Here is a 17,295-nt window from a genome sequence, read left to right on the forward strand (position 1 = left end):
AGGAATAAGATAAAATGTCTATCGTGCATGAGGCAGAAGATAGGTAAGTTCAGAAGAGTTTTCCTAGCCCATTAGTGAATTTTTAATGTAGCCTGAAATCATTTGAGTTCCACCTCCATTTTTTTTTCCTACTGTCTCATAAAATTCCATAGCCTGGAAAGGTCCAACAGTGTCAGATTGTCTCAGGCATCAGAGCTAAGCCTAGACCTTCCACAATCTAAGGGAACAGGGTACTAGATTTGTATTTGGACTGTTATTTATGCACAGAGTAGAACAAATCACAGCCTCGCAGCTGTATAATGGAAATGGATGGATTGCAGGACAGAGCCAAGAGCCAGGCACAGACATTCCTCAGTGTTAACTTGCCCATATGCAGGTAAGAATCTCATTATATATGTAAAACATCTAAAATCAATGGATTTTAAACCATGTTCTGGCTTCATAATGAAGAGCTGCTTCTAATTTCTTTTTAATAGCTTTAAATGAATCTTAGGAAACTGAGTAAAGCATGTCATGCACTCTATAGTAATGACAATCACTTCTTAATGTCCAACTTGAGCTATGACAGCTAAGCTTAGCAGTGGTTCTGCTCAACATTTCTTAATATTTGCTTCTCGGTAGGAACTGACCTCAGAAGTCAGCACAGACTTGCATCATTTCTCAGTTGATAAGGACTCCCAGTAAAGATGAAAGCCTGCCCTACAAACACATTTTGTTAAATTACTCATTTACAGCAAAAAAGTATGAAAATGGGTTTTTAAAATTGAGAATTGTGAAGGACAGAAATATCAACAATTCAGTACACTTCTATTCATAATACTATGAACTGAAGGCTAATCATGCTGAGAAGGAACAATGTCTCATTACTCCGCAAAGAAACTCCCAGTCAGCTTAAGAAAAACCTTATATTGAAGGTATCAGAATATCCTTTGGGTCTTTTTTTCCTTCCTCTTCGCAAGTACTGTGCTGCAAGGTAACATGCAACACCCAGGTCATACTCCACAGCAGAAGACAAGAGGGCGCCATAGCTGTCACTTACGGAAATAAATGGGAGTTGTAACTCGGCAACAGCTTTGCAGTTGGTGAGTAAAACAAGACCATGTTAAAAAAATGCGGACTTTGTAGATGTACCAGGAGCTGTTGTCACTTAATTCAAGTCCAATAAGTGCAAGTAAACCTGTTTTCCCAAACAGAGCTACAACAATACACAAGACCAAGCTGGTGACATTTTTAACTCAGTTAAAACACTGATACAGAGCACCACTGTTTGACTTTAAAGTAGTTAGACACATTCAGAAGCATTGGCTAGATTATTTATTTTATGAGCCAAACATTTTAAAACAGGTAATTTCAGTGAAGTCATACATTTAAGTCCTCACAGTTACTGTTAATATGTTTTACCTAATTCCTTATACAAATTTTTAAGTGGCTACAGATAAATACAAACTTCATCTCTCAGCTTTTGAGTAGCTGGCATATCCATATTAAAAGGTCTTAAACCAATACCCTGAATCACAGAACAGTTGAGTTTGGAAGGCATCTCTTGACTGTCTCCAAGGATGGAGACTGAAACCTCTCCGGGCAACCTATTCCAGTGTTCATCCTCCCTCACAGTAAGAGTTTTACATTCAGAACCAGTTTCCCATGTTTCAGTTTGTGCCCATTGCTTCTTGTCCTGCCATAAGGCACCACTGAGAAGAGCCTGCCTGTCTTTACATCTTCACATTGGGTATTTGTAAACATTAATAAATTCCTCACTGAGCATTCTCTTTTCCAGGCTGGACAGTCCCATCTCTCTCAGCCTCTCCTCACGTGAAAGAGGCTCCAGTCCCTCAATCATCATACTGGCCCTTTGCTGGACTCACTCTAGGTAGCTCCCTGTCTTCCATGTACAGAAGAATGTGCAAGTTATTTTTTTCTATTTTAAAATACCTGTGAGCTAGTATAATTCAAAATTTTACTTGAGTCAAACTCATTGCTATTCTAAGTTTGCCTTGGAGAAGAGCACAAACTGCAATTCTACCTGATTAATAGTGTCCAAGATAGAAACAACAGCCAATCCTGTAAAGTTTCTTTCAGTCAATACTTAACACATACCTAGTCTGAGAACTCCAGGATAGAGGCATACACTTACAAGAAGGAACACACTTGGGGAGTACCAGGTTTTGGACCCTCCTCTAATGCTATTTACTTAGGCTGTATTTTGGTATAATGTACATCTTAGATTATTTGTCCTCCATTCCCTGCTCTGCCCTTTGTCTCTGTCCAGCAAGTACTGGTCCAAAAAAACAGTCTAAGGGGAGTTCCTGCACTGCCCGAGGAATACAAATACAAATCCAAATCCACTCAAGCAAAGACAGTAGTAAATCAGTCTCTAACTGCAAAAGATAAAACTCACCCTTTTATTGGGGAAGTGGGTATTGTGTAAAGAAGAGCCATACCACCTCTACCTTGAGTTTTTAAAGCTCTTGAATACACAGTTGCAGAGATTAGTCCATGCTCTGTCAGGGGTCAGGATTGACACCTCTCTGCAGGCAGAGACCAGTGCCTTACAGGTGCAGTTCACCAAAGTGCCCAGGATTACTCTGGACTTTGTATTCACAAGCTTTGTCCAGACCACAGCTCTCTCTGCACACAAGGCAGCAGCTCCGTGCCACACCAAGGAACCGGAGACAAGGAGGCTCTGCACCTCACAGCAAAGCTCTGTGCACACTCCACGCACCGAAGTCAGACAAGAGGCGGGCACCTCAGTTTCTTTTCATAGCTCTTACCAGCTTTTATTATAGCATTAAGTGGCTTTCAAGCCCACACAAGCCTTCATAAAAAAAATATTAAAAAGATGAAGTCCCCATTAAACCAAGCATACTGAAGTAGACGTAATTTCTGGCAGCATTACTCATTCTTCCACAGCCGGGGTGAGGGGAAAGAAGAAGAAAGAAAAAAAAAATAAGTACAACACAATATCCAGTACAGCTGCAAAACAGGAAAATGAGCTCGTTGCTTTGATCTTAGAGATGAAATTTTAAGAGAAAGCTTATTAGAATGATTTTTCCCTCATGTAAAGTAAATACATTTCTGAACTTGCAGATAATCAAGAGCTTATTGATTAACAATGCCCAATATCTATTGCTAAATCTGATCCATTGCAATCAGAAAATAAATCTAATAAACTTCACACACAAAAAAGTTTGGCGTTTGCAGCAGTCATACAGGAGTCAAGGCTATCAAAAAGAAAATGTAATTATAACTATGATAAAAAGAGCAAGCAGTTTCATTTAAAGAGTTATCAAAGCTGAGCCATATGCCTTTCTAAACCTTGTGCTGCAGGTGATCACTTCTCAGTTTCTTCTTTTTTTTATATGTTTGGAGTAGAAACCTTCAGTGTGAGGAGAAGCACAGAGAAGCCCAATTAATGATAGTATGACTCATTTCCACAATCCCCAGAGTACTAATTGGAAAACACGCTCAGCAGGATGAATTGCTTTCAGAGCCTGCATTTAGCTTTGAAGACATACATAGTGAAAGATCGTGCTGCTGCATCAAAAAGTTTCCATTTTCTAATTTCACATATTTTCTAGAGGACTTGAAGCACTTACAGTAATTTATAGCAGAAGAGTTCAAATGCCTCCTGTTTGAACAATGAATACCTTGTGATGGCCATATAGAACCTCTGCTTTGAGTTTCACTGGGGGCAGAAAAAGACCTCAACCCACAGAAGAAGGCTAAAAATATAATTAAACTACTAATCTGAGCTTGATTGTATGTATTGAGCTTTTTTTGTTTTAAAGCCAAACATTGTTTTGTCCCACCAAAATTTCACAGAACTGTCCTCCAAAAACTCAGTGTAGCTGTTCAGAAACACCTAGAAAGCAGGATAACAAAGCTTACTTTGTCTGAGTTAAAGACTTAAAGCATTTAAACCCACATCTTTCACATAGCACCTACCTTGAGAGCTCCTGCTGAGGAAGCCAGAAAGCCATCTAACTTGGGCAATGGGAAAAGGTAAAGACAGAATATGCACCTTGCGTCCCAAGAAAACGAGTAACAAAACAATCATGATCAAAACAAAAGCAACAAAAAAACCCCAAACACCACATACACAAATACCTTCCACACACACAACCCACAACAACAACTTATCAGCCAGGCATGCACAGAAGCAAAGCATGAAGAATTTTTAAAATCAGAGGAAGACAGCTACTACAAGTAGAGAGCAGCTGAGGCAGAGAGAAGTTGTGCTTTAAGTCCAAGAAAGTATATTCTAACAAGTATCAAAGTCTTTTAGTAGGCCATGTTTTAAGTATTTCAGACACTTAAATTTGTAGCCCAGAGGCTTCTTCTGGTTTAGCATAGGCTAATCCTTGCTCAGTGTGCAAGGTTTGCTGAGAGCTAGATGTGGAGCTGTGTTCCTCGAGTTGAAGTCCCATCTTACTTTGGTGGTAGCAGACTTTTCTGGGCTGCCCTTAATAGCCTCCCTAAGAAACAATATAATGCACTCTTGACAGAGTTACCAGAATCATATGTATCACTGCATTGCTGCCATGGCTTTTCTACTGGCCACCCTAAAAATCCCACAATCAGTATTTTAACATTATGAGGACGTAAGGCAGACTCCAGTTTAAGCCTTCTTGGTTTCGTGGGGACAGCCGTTCATTTCCCCCTCACTTCCTCAGCTCTAGTTGAGGTTAATAAATGCTGTTGCCAAACTCCTGCTAAACAGTCCACAGCCACTTTGCAGGTTAGCAAACACATCCCTCCCCTCTTAACCCCAAAGCACAAGCATGCGGGAGGCAGGGCTGAATTTATATTCCCAGAAGGCAATGGTATTCACACTTACTGTTAAAACAAGTGGAGAAAAGGTCTCACATTAAGGGGCTGACATTCAGCTCAGACTGTACCTGGATTCATATATTACAGAGTCAGCCCTCGAACAAGGAAAACATACAGTTATGTTGAACTTAAAATGCCAGAAATTATTTCCCTATATGTGGAGTGAAGCATGTTATTTTAAGTAGCCCTTATCTTTAGGCGATTTTCTCCCTTTGGCTATAACTAGTCCATTTCCTTGGGAAAAAGCAGAAATATCTTCCCCTGTATTCATATTCAGTTTAGCCACTCTGCAAGAAACTTGTTTAAATCAACCCATTTTGGGACCCTATACAGTAAAGAATGGTCTTCAGTTAAAAAACCCACAAGTGTCCAGCGTGGCTGATCTCTCACGACAGGCTTAGTTAGTCTTAAGGAAAGCTTGGAACAAACAAGTTTTACAAACTCTATAGAGAGACAGATCAAAAAGGATGCTCTAAGTATTCAGAGTAAATTGGACAGTTCGGTTTGTGCCCAGGGACTAGTGTACAAGGTTGAAAACACCTCATTTCTATACTAGGCTTAAGCAGGTTTTGCTATTAAGAATAGCTAAACATGTCAACATCCATTAATAGTCAAATACCTACAGATTCTCAAATATTATGACAAAATTTTAATCCCATGTCATTAAAAGAGGCTAACATGATCTTTACCTCTATCAGCCCAGATCAGTGCTTCCCATTAAATCAGAAAGAAAAAGCCTTTTGCTTTACCAAATTGAATCAAGTCTATTTATGCATAAACAGAAGCAAAAGGAGATTCACGGTGATCAAGGCAAGCAGGGTTTCTGGCACTGAGGCAGCATGAAGAACAGAGATCGTCTTGACAAGATCTGACCCTAATCACTTCAAAAAGGAATTTTCTGGTGAACAGAGCATTTCAGAGTAATTCACAATATCTTCATTGTTCCATGTTTCAAATATATCATTCATTTACCACAACGTGAACTCTACAGTACCTTACCTCAAGATAGGCTGGGTGCCCATCCTCTCTATGATTCCCATTTGTGTTAGTATTTCATAAAGACATTCACAATGTGCAACATCTCCAGCCTTGTCCCTGTCAGTGACTCCACCACAGCATAAAACATTGCATGAGCCCCTACAGGTAAAAAGCATCACTTGAATTTGTTCTTTGCAGTACACGGTACCCAATGAGTAATATCAGTAATACCATTTAAAACAGTCTTTAACAACGGTTAGTTTAATTTTAAACCTTTGTAGGAGCATCAAAAGCTAAAACTTCTTACTGCCACTATAAAAAACAGAAGGCAATTTTTAGCAAGTACTACAGATTTTACAAAATGTCATATTGGCAAGCTTGTACCATTTATATCAACAAGACCTGAAAGACAAAAAGGAGATTAGCATGGTACAGCAGTAAAGCAAGGAAGGTTATGAACAACTAGATGAAATCCTCCAGTAGGTTGAAGTTGTATGAAAGTGAGGAAAATAAGGAACAAGTTCTGGGAAGTACAATGCAGAATGAGATTATCCAGAAATGTTTGAGGAACAGTGTGCAGATGTCAAAAATGAAAATTTATTTTATAACACACGAAAAGCAGAAAGTTCTGCCAAAGTGCAGAGAAAAGTCCCAGCAGAGTTCCAGACCCGAGCGGACGGAGGAAGAAATGCGGCCGACCCAATATGAGTGATAAAGCATACTTCAACTTTATTGCCCGAGATAGCGTGCATTTATACCAAATACCATAATTATGCATACTTGTCTCTATCTAATAGGCTAAGCACATTTACTTACTCCACCTACTTGTGTTTAGCTAGCTATGCGCATCCCACATTCTTCTGACTCTTATCTCTTCAAAAATATCCTGACCCTGCCTTAGTCAGTACTTTTCCGTTCCCCCCTTTCCCACGGCCTAACAGACAAGCTAACTAAGGCCTACTTATGTCAACTAAAATGGGCTCTGCTCGTACAGTTGCTTGGTGGACTCATGTCTGTGCTCCTTGAGCCAATCCCCGACACCAAAGGATCTATAAATGTAAAACTACTGATAGATCAAAGTGCAGCAGGAACCTCTGAGAAATGAAAATAAACAGATATTTTCCTCACAACATCTATGTCCACTGCAGGAAAGGTCAAGAGGTTTTGCTGCTTTTCAATGTCTTAACATGAAGGATCACATAATAAAAGGATATTAATGAAAGAGAATAAGCTGTATCAAAAAGAACGTGACACTGATTCAACACTTCCAAAGCACTTAAGGATCAAAGGCTCATGTTATCTGGGGCACAGCCAAATAAAACTGCCTCAGTACCACAAAACTGACCACTGACAAAGATACCGAGCAAGATAAACCAAGTAACAGCTTCCCATGGATGCAGCAGTTAAAGAATGCAAATATTAATAGAAGAAACAGCAGCAAACAGGTAAATTGAGATTGTCAAACTGGACAATTGGGTCTGCTGTTTCTAAAATGAGAACTGAATCAAATCACATAGTGACAATCTGAGCATTTGCAGATTCTCTGCACAATCCTTCCATGTTTTCTTTGTTCCTGCCTATAAAAAACTAAATAGAACCTGCCAACATGACCATTATAAAAAATGCTAATCCAAACAGCTCAGTCTTATCTAACATAAAAACAGATCTCACCCGGGCACTGTGACAGTAGCAGTGTAGTCAACATCAGGGGACAAAAGCTGCACATGTCTGCTTTCATTCAGATGGTTGTGATACAGAGGCAGAAAATCAGGTTCGGGTAAAAATATTAGGTTAAGATTACTACCCAAACATAACCAGAGAAGTATTTCCTGAAATACAGATTTATGCAGCAGCCAGCTCTGACTTTGAATGTGAAAAAGATTCCTTTATGTGAAACAGATTTTTTACCAAGGTTTCCCACAAAAAGGACAACTGTTTTAGCAGTTTGTAGCACTGAATAAATGTGTGAAAGATAATTGTACTAGTGCCTTCTCCTGCTTTTTGTGAATTATTTCAGTTCTATTCCTCCACTGTTTTGTTAACTATAAGAAACAAGGTGCTTTCCTTTCAAGATGAACTAAAATTTCACTTGACCCAAGGCTGTTTTGGGCTTTTTTTTTTTTTCTCCCTTTCTTCGGATTCATCTCAGCAAGATCCAGGAGCTTTCATGCAGCTGTACTGAATGAAATTTTCAGTTTCGTGTCTGAACCAGGGAGAAGTTATTTTTTACTGTCCTCTTTCTGAATTTGCTTTTCATCTCTGTTATTATACAGCAATGCTGTCAGCTGTGCCCTTCACTGAAGCTCCTTCTATACTTCTCTAAGGCAACAACAACACTGAAGAAATGTTATTCCCTCCATTAGAAACAAAGCTTTCCAGAAGTCACAGCCACAGGAACACTCTTGCATGGCTCTGTCAATACATTAATTTGCAGTTCCAAGTCTTAAAAATCATGGGCAGAATGTATTGACTGTAATTTAAAACCGCCGTTACTGTTTCATGTATTAGTTCTAATAATCCCTTCTTCTATCCCTCTTTCAGCTAACTTTAAATATAAATCATTACAAAAGCCAATAAAACAGGTAAAGGTGTCAAACTACAGACTGAAGTGAGTAATGCAGCATCTCAAAGCATGTGGACTTTAAGAATGCATAAAATAAAATCAAATTATGGTTGTTTTCCCTTTCAGGGAACATCATAGGTTAAAATAAGAGTTTCCATCCTCCTAATATTCCTTCTAAGAACTTGGATTACTGAACAGTAGAAATTAATCCAGACTAAGTGTCTTTTCATTAGGATTTACAAAGCCAAACATACATTCTGCTCAATGAATAATAAATATTACATCAGATACACTTACGACTTGACAAGATTTTATCCACCAATATTTTTATTTCAGCTCCACATTCAAAGGAAAGGTGCAACAAATTGCAACCAGTAGCCAACAGCAACACATGGGCAATGCAACACCACAAATTCGGAAAATGTTTGGCAACCATTTAACACTGGCACTCAAGCCCAAAGACCTTCCTACATTTTCAAATTCCAGTTCTTTCAGTATCTATTGCTGGTGCTTCCTCCTGAGCACCTCAGAAACATCTCATAGAGATCAAAACACACAGGTACACTCACAGTGTGTGGAGAAGTATTTATTACTCTTTGCCAGATGGAACATTTCTCCAACATCGTCTTCCTTCAATTAGACCTCACCACTACAAAGTGCCCCTCCTTCCAAGTACACTACTGGACCAGTAAAATCAACAACAAAAACCGCAACAGGAATCTTGGAGAATTTTCAAGTGTTCAGTTCTCATTGTGGCACCTACTGTGCACACTCCCAGAGGGGCTACTTCCCTGAAGCAGAACCAGCTACTGGCCAGTTGCTTCCTTACCAACCATGTGTCTATATGAGACTAGATAATACTTCAGCTCACATTTCTCCCCTCTTAAAGTCCAGTTCTGTCTCTCATTTAGGTGCTTCACTTTCTTAACTCTACCTCTAGGCTCTTTTCCAGAGTACATCCCCGCAGGAGCTCAGCAGGCAGGGGAGAAGCCAGTGGCCTGGCATTGCAGCCAGACTGATTCCTGAGATTCCCTCTATCATTATTTCTTTCTTTCCTTCTGCTGTTCAGTCTGATTAATGCTGCTGCCCCTAACCCAGCTGTAGACCTTGCAGAGCCACCTCCCAGAGCTCATACTTCTTCCCATTCAGCAGCAGCTCAGGAACCTGTTTAACCAGTCTGGCTTATATTGAAACCCTGAATGCCAAAAGCTCTTCTTGTAATCACAAGGGGCTGCTGTTAACTGTTCAAAGCAAGACAAGAGGGTTTGCAAAGCACTGTATGCATTTTCAAGCAAAATTCATGAGATCAAAGCAATGAAACGGAGCGTCCAGAAATGCAGTAGCAGCTCCTGAGCTACAAGACACATAATTTTTATTCTAGGTGAGAGATGGGGGGGAGTTTGGCACAGAATTTGGATTACTGCTGCTATTATCAGGGAACAAGGCTCAGTGTACCACTCCTATGCTGCTTATTAAGAAGATACAGAATTACAAGTAAAACTTGAGCTGACCTTCAGCTAGTGCAGATGGCATGCCAGCCTGAATTAGTGAAACTTGATGTTATGCAGCGAGATTGTCATGGGTGCCTGGTATACAAATTAGCAAGGAAAACTTCCCCAGGGAAAACAAACACAAAGACTTAAAAGTAATGGGCGTGAGAGCTGCAGTAATAGCCAAGACACTGGATCTGATACTGAATGACACTGGACAGATGCAAGACACCCAAGGGACCGCTGTGTTTCAGATTGTACAATGACATCAGGCTGCACAGCTGATGGCTCATCATACAGCACTGCACGTATCTGGGCTGACAGACCGAGAGCAATACTACCTTTATGGTTATTTATACTACCAAAGCAGCATGAGAGTAAGGGAACTGCAATCTGAAACTGATTTGTGAATATTCTCTGAAGCATCTAAGAAGTATTTATTCCTAGCTAGAATTAAAACATAAATGGATTTCACAGTGACTGCAATTTCTCCTTCAACCTGTGATCACACTACCAGACTGGTTCCTTGTGCTTCAAGTATCAGTTCAAAGATATCTCTTCTATTCTGTTTTCACTACCAGTTCAGGAACTTGCCCAGCTATCTGCCTCTCAGGAGGGAAATCAATAGAGTTGCAACGAGCCTTTCTGTCTACGTGTCTGATTGTGCTCAGCATTGCTTATGTAGGAGAAACAGGTATCATTTAAAGAACACACTATTCAAGAGAGGTAAATTGTGGAACATTGTTCTGTTTGAACTTCAGTGCAAGTTGCTGTTCACATGCCAATTAAATGTTGGTGCACCTGCAGAGAGGAGTCCCTTCACCCATTTTAGAGAATCAAGAGAACAAGGCATCAAGAAGGATGAAACAGTGGACACTCTATTCCTCTGAGGTAACAAGGATTTAAACAGGAAAGCAAGTGAATATTCTTGTCATAAAAATCACCACACACAGTCCTGAAAGCTTCACAAACTGATTGGAATTGCACGTTAGAAGCAACAGTAGTCAGTCCAGATTCTGCTTCATTAAGCAGTACTGACTTATCTTCTCCAGGACAGTAATAAGAGTGACAGAAGCAAGTCACAACAAGACCCGTACTGATACCCATTCCTTCATCATGCTTACACACACACCCCTCCTTCTCTACCTCCTTTCCAGAAAACTGAATTAGAAAATACAGAAATTTTACCCCTTGGTCAGGCTAGGGTCAAATGCTGCCACGTAGCTGTAGGCTCACCTCCTTTCCTCAAGTCAGCCCCCAAAGCAGTTCAGTTCCTTGCAGGATTCCCACTTACAACACCAGCAAGACAAGAAGCCCTTTTGCAGCTCACCTGTGCTGGAGGAGTTACCTCCCCAAACAAACCTTCTGCCCCACATCTATGTCTGGTAGGCTTAATCCAACCCTGCTCTCAGGTGCAGCCCAGGGCACTGAGGACAACCACTCTTATTAACAGCTTCATACCAACATGCAGCATTTAATGCAAAGCATTATGGTAGTAGTAAGTTTCCAGCAGGGATCTAAGAAAGTTCACATGTCAACATAGACGGGGTGGGAAAAACAAAAAGGCAAACAGGATTTCGGGGTTTTGTGTATTCTGTTCTCAAGGTTTAAAAAGGGAGATGTGCACGAGCAGCTCAGAAGCACCAGTAAGCTGAATGTGCAGTCCTCTGTTTAGAAGTCATCTAAACAGACAGAAGTTGATGTCAGAATGGGGCAGATGAACTCCCTTCCAAACACATGTGCTGCAGCTTACCTAAAGCCTCTGTGTGCTTCCTTCAACCATGATCCCACAGTTGGAATTCCCACCCTGGCTAATCTCCAGGTTGAACACCTCCTTCTCAACACTGTGTATTTGCAGTCCTCACAAAACAATAAACACCACCACCATGTCCTTGAAGAATAATCCTTGCCCCACAAGGTAAATCCTCTTGTTAGGCTTACCTATCTTGTTAAAGAAGTTATCTTTGTACATGCACTTCATACGAATTCAGGTCAACAATAACATTATTTTTCAACGTACACATGAAGTTCCCTTTCTTAAACTATTCACCTTTGTCCTTGTTCACTCATCACCATATTTACTGGCTTTTAGAATCAGGTTGAAAGTTCACCATTTTCCAGTTCTGTCAGCTAGCAAATAAACTCCAGAAATCTTAACATCAAGTCTCTTGTGACTGATTCAGCTTCTAAAACATACAGTTCATTGGTTTTAACAACACATTTTCTTTCACACCAGATATGTTGTACCGTTCCACATGACACCAAATGCAGAACAGTTTTCCTGAAATAGCAATCTAACAGTTGTAAACAACATAGTATTTGTACAGTATGTTCTCTGAAGTGGTAGCTTCATTTAGAAGACATATTACATGAAATATTTCTGGTTTGTTTTGTTTTCCTTCCCATAAGTATATTTTTGTGTAGGATGCCATTTCTTTTATGTGTAATGACTTCTTTGTCCATTTTGGTTTTTAAACAGGCTGCATTGCTCAGTGAGAGGATCAAAGGCATCTGAGGGCTTCATTGGCTCTTTGCTATAATTGCTAATACTCTATACCATCATGAAGGATATCTGTTGACTGTAATGTAATAGTAGCCTTAAGGGTGCACAGAGAATACATATTTAGGGAGAAAATTACCTTGAAAAGCAAATACAAAAATGAAAGTGGAGGAAAGGTTACAGTAATAAGTGACAATCCACTAAGAAGTCAAGTCAATAGACAAAAAAAAAAACAACAAAAAACAAAAACCAACAAACCAACAACAACCCATAAAAGTACTCCATTTCCCAAGCCAGTTTGCTACTTAAACTGCAGAGGGATAGAAAGGGTTAAAAGAACCAGGATATCTAAAGGGCAAAAACATGAAGTCTCATTTTTACTTATCATTGTGGCACTCTCTAAACTAATGAGGCATTGTTATTGTCCTGTAACCCACAGATTTTTGAAGTGTATTCCTACCTTTTGTTGGTATCTGATCAGAAAAGATGCATTCTCTTCTCCACTCTACAGCTACTTAATTTCAAGTGCTCCTTCCTCATTCTAACTTGTAACTGGTGAGAGGTCTGTCACATTCTTCAACTGTGGAAGAAGATATCCGCTTCCTCCTTGAGCACATCATCACATCATCGGTTGCTTCACCACAATCAAATCTGACTTCACCTGAACTCTCTTTGCAAGCTAATAGATCTCTGTCCTGTGACATGAAGCTCCAGTAATGCGGAAACTTAACTACAGCAAGATATTAGGGCATGCTAGACAAATAACCTGGATGCCTCCCACAGGCATATGCCTCTAAACTCCATTTGATAAATCCTTCATTCTAGTCTAAATTAGGATATAACTAGCTTATTGAGGAAGAGCTGTAACAAGGCTCTCACACTAGTAACAAGAATGTTTTATTGCTGTTAAAGCAATGAACCTCCACACAGAAGATTAACTATTAACTGTATCATTACTTCATTTGCTATTAGCAAAAGCAATAGGATAGGTGTAGATAATAATATGACAGAAAAGGCAGAAAGATCAAAGAGGACATAACACCTATCCAGGGCTCATTCCTCCTCTTCTACCTCACTGCACTACTTCCCTCGCAATACTGACATCACTACAATTGAACTCCCAATAGACCTGTGCCAGAGTCTCCAAAACCTCTTCCACCCAAGCAGATCCTCCCCCTTGCAGCATGACAGGAACTGCACAGTTCTGCAGGCAGATCTGCCTCTCCTACCTCTAGAGTAGGTTGTCCCAGCAGCAGTTTCCACAGAAAAGTCACCTTAAAGTCCAGTCACCTAAATCTTTGTGTGTGTGTGTGCTCCTGCTTTCATTGAGCACAGCTTTACACAGGTATGTAGAGCTCATTCAGACACAGCAGGAACATACACCACAGTTGGCAAGTCTGGAGATGCTGCAGTAATCAGAAATGAGTAAAAGAGAAAAGGAAGAAGGAGCTGCATCTTGTCTAGACAGTGACAAAGAAGATTTTATTCAGTTATTGAGCACTAGCTTTTCCATACTCATTTAAAAAAGAGTATTTGTCTCTCAAACGAAAATTACTATATGTCAAAGTGATTTTAAATGGGAAAAGATGACATATGATAAACAGACAGGGCACATGTGAAAAAAAGCTTTTCCAGGTTTTTCAGTCTGCCATTCCAAACAGACTCCAGACAAACAGAAAGGATCTTAAAAAGAGCACTTACTGGGGCTACTTCTCCTGTCCATCAACTCTGTACAGGGAAAGGAAAAGACTCAAGCAAAACTGCCAGGCTCAGGCAGCTGGGTTTTCCACAGGAGCAGACCTTCTCCACAAGCACAAAGGAAAAAGCAACTGGAAAAACAGCTTTTCTGCTTTCACCCAAGAATTCACTTGTCTTTTAAGAGCAAAACATGCACTGGTCATGAAAACTTGACACAACTTGGATGTCCTTACCTAGAGTGGGGACACTAAATTTTGCTTCAGTGTATGCTTTGAGCCATCTACCACAGCAAGGAGATGGTTGTGAAGTTCAGGGTCTCAGAGAGCCCCCAGGCAACCCCACAACTCTCCTGTGCAGCCCCATAAACACAATTTTCCCTATTACCAGGAGAAGGCACCAGGCTTTACACAGTGCAGGGTCTCAGGATTGTCTCTGCCTCAGCCTGAGCTGTTTATAGCTTGGTTTAGCAGCTGTGCAGTGGTCAGTGACTGCTGCCTGACCTGTTTCGGTTTGAGCACCAGGAATATCCCATGTGTGAAAGGCCTGACAGCCCCAGCAGACTCCAAGGCTCAAAAGGAAGTAACTTCTTGTATCCCCTGTCAAACTTTTCCTCAAGAGAATGAACTTGAGACAAAGATAATTTGCTTTGACATCCAAAACCCCTTTACTTCAGATTTACTGTTGCCATCAACTGTAGGACGCAGCGGGTCATTGAAAGGCTGAACATGCCACCAGAGAAAAGGGGCTGATATTAATAAGTTTTCTAGCATAAGAGTTAATATTAATTATACCTCTAATTTAACATAGTATGACTTCACCATTATTCTGGCAATACTGTTATTACTGCATTAATAATATCCTTGTCATATTTTGACTAGATTGCTAAGATTTTCATCAGGAGAGCAACAAATTCTTGTTTCCACATATATACAGTGTTCCCTTTTTTCCCATAATAAGATTGAGAGTCTAATATCCAAAATGTGTTTTCAAGTCTCATTTACTATTCTCTATATACTACATCACACTTGGTATACTGTACTCACTTCTCACCTCCAATTTCACAGTCAAAAAGATACTGTGCATTTGTGTTGCTGGATCTCCAAAGGGATAGTTCTGAAGCCATGGTAGCCCATTGAGGATTGTACAGGAAAAGAAAAAAAAAAAAAAAAAAAAAATAAAGAGAGTCGCCCTTGAAAAGCATCTCCGTAGCAATATTTTCAAACTCGGAGGGAAAGGAAAGTAAGGGTGAACAGTTCCAGTTTTGGAAGCAAAGAGCTGTAGAGAAATGGGTAAATCCTGAAATAAGGTGATGTATTTAAGAAAAAAAGGAAAAGAAAATGTATCAGTCTTTACAAACCAAATTGAATTACCATCAATGACAATAAGCAGATGAAGATAGGAAAAAAAAAAAAAGTCGGTAAAACCCCAGAAAACAGAGTATGGATAGTAGGAAGAACAGAAGAATACACTCAGAAGTCAGCGGCAGAAAACAAGATAGCATATGCACAGTGGGATGAAATGTCCTTCAAGACAGACAGCTTTGAAAAACTACTCCCCATATTGTTTAATCCATTTCTAGTGCATGGAGTAGGAAGCTCAGCCTGCACAATCTCTCCCCTTCTTACCTCCTTTCCCACAATAACTCCTCTGGCCCAGGTTTCAAACAAACACCAGGCTCCATACACTGCTCTGCATAACCCTGGGGTTCTCTTCTGCTTGATAGTCTACGTACATGTCCAAAACATGGTTGCACGCTGCATTCTTTTTGCTTTAATTCAGGGTGGAATTTGCAGAAAATAAACATACAGAAAACAATAGAAACCTCTTTCCCCCCCACCCCAGCCTTCTGTATTACCCATTGCAGACAGTATGTTATGTATTCCTTTTTTTTTTTTTTTTCCCCCAACAAACTGAAAATACATATTATCACTTCATTATACGTTTGGATTCCGCTACACTGAACTTCACCTTGCACTTCAGTGACAATGTATTTTCTGGGTTGCTTCCTCCAACTTCTCTCTGAAATAAGCAAATAGTGCAACTAAAGCGCACAATGCATGCTCATTAAAGGCAATGACACACATACACCCAACATAGTCATTCAAATGCAGGTTAATGTGAACAAAGTCACGCAGAGAAAAGACATTAAACAGCTGGTGACTCAATGAGAAAAACTGACTTTTTTTTCCAAGTGCAAAATTTCACCAACAAGCATTAGAATATGCCTAACGATACCCGGAAAACATGCTCACGACATCCCTAGGCAGTCATCTAAATCTAGGTTGTCTCTTATGCACAGAGGAAAATAAGGCACAGATGCTTTCTGGACTCATCAATAATGGGTATGTGTATGAGGAAGACACAGCAATTTTGTCCTCTCTGCAGTTTTCCATTTGCTTTTTCTGCACTGCACAGTGGAGCACACCTTACATTTAGTGATTGCATCTGCTGCAAAAGGAATATGGGGAAGGAGGTAGTGGAGAAAAAAAGTCACTGCTTTCTCCCTTAAGAGCCACCCACGTGTTAGCCCCAGTTCTGTGATGTAGTGATCAATTCTGTTAGATTTTTTGGTATTTTGTGTGCAGACTTCACTAGATTAGAAAGACAGACTGTACCTACCCCAGGCTTTCAGATTCAAGAATATTTAAATAAGAAAAAATGTTGTCCTTTCTTTCACTACTGCCCACAGTTTTCTCTGCATGTAAGTAAAGCATGACAATGGGAGAGCCACATGTGAAAATGATACCAGTAATTACTGGAAAGGTGAAGCAAAATTTGGAAAGGATTTCTCATTTGAACAAATCACATTGTAATTTACAAAACCCACTCAAATAAGAATTAACACTGCAACAGCAACTGCACTTAATTTTCTCTTACTCTCAATGCACCCGTAATCATACAAAAGGCATGCATCAACTAAATACGGGTATCCATAACTGTGCCAAGTATTTTGAGTGACTTATTCAAATTACAACTTTATTTCCACTGTTTCTTTGTTTTCCTACTTAAAAATTCCTAATATCACAAGATCTGGCAGTCCCTACACCAAGGTAGCTCCGTGCTACATAGTAAACTTCCTGAGTGATTCTGGAGGCATTAGGAACACTGACAAAAAGACATTAACAGTGTGTAAGACAAATTCATAGTGATCTAAGCCTGATGTTGTTTTAGTTAGATGCCACAGAGCTATATCAAATTGAGGTATATTAATAAATAATAGAAAAATCTCAGCCTCT

General features: G+C 39.9%; 1 long non-coding RNA gene across 1 annotated transcript in view; it reads right to left on the reverse strand.

Moving 5' to 3' along the window:
- Positions 1-2,711: 2,711 nt before the first annotated feature.
- The window catches only part of LOC110357256 (uncharacterized), a 31,818-nt gene continuing 17,234 nt past the window's right edge, over positions 2,712-17,295 (reverse strand). The window contains exon 3 of the long non-coding RNA XR_002410811.2: positions 2,712-2,901. This is a non-coding gene — a long non-coding RNA (uncharacterized LOC110357256). The remainder of the gene's footprint in view (positions 2,902-17,295) is intronic.

The sequence above is a fragment of the Columba livia genome, chromosome 4 (genome assembly GCF_036013475.1).
Source record: "Columba livia isolate bColLiv1 breed racing homer chromosome 4, bColLiv1.pat.W.v2, whole genome shotgun sequence".
NCBI classification, from domain to species: domain Eukaryota; kingdom Metazoa; phylum Chordata; class Aves; order Columbiformes; family Columbidae; genus Columba; species Columba livia.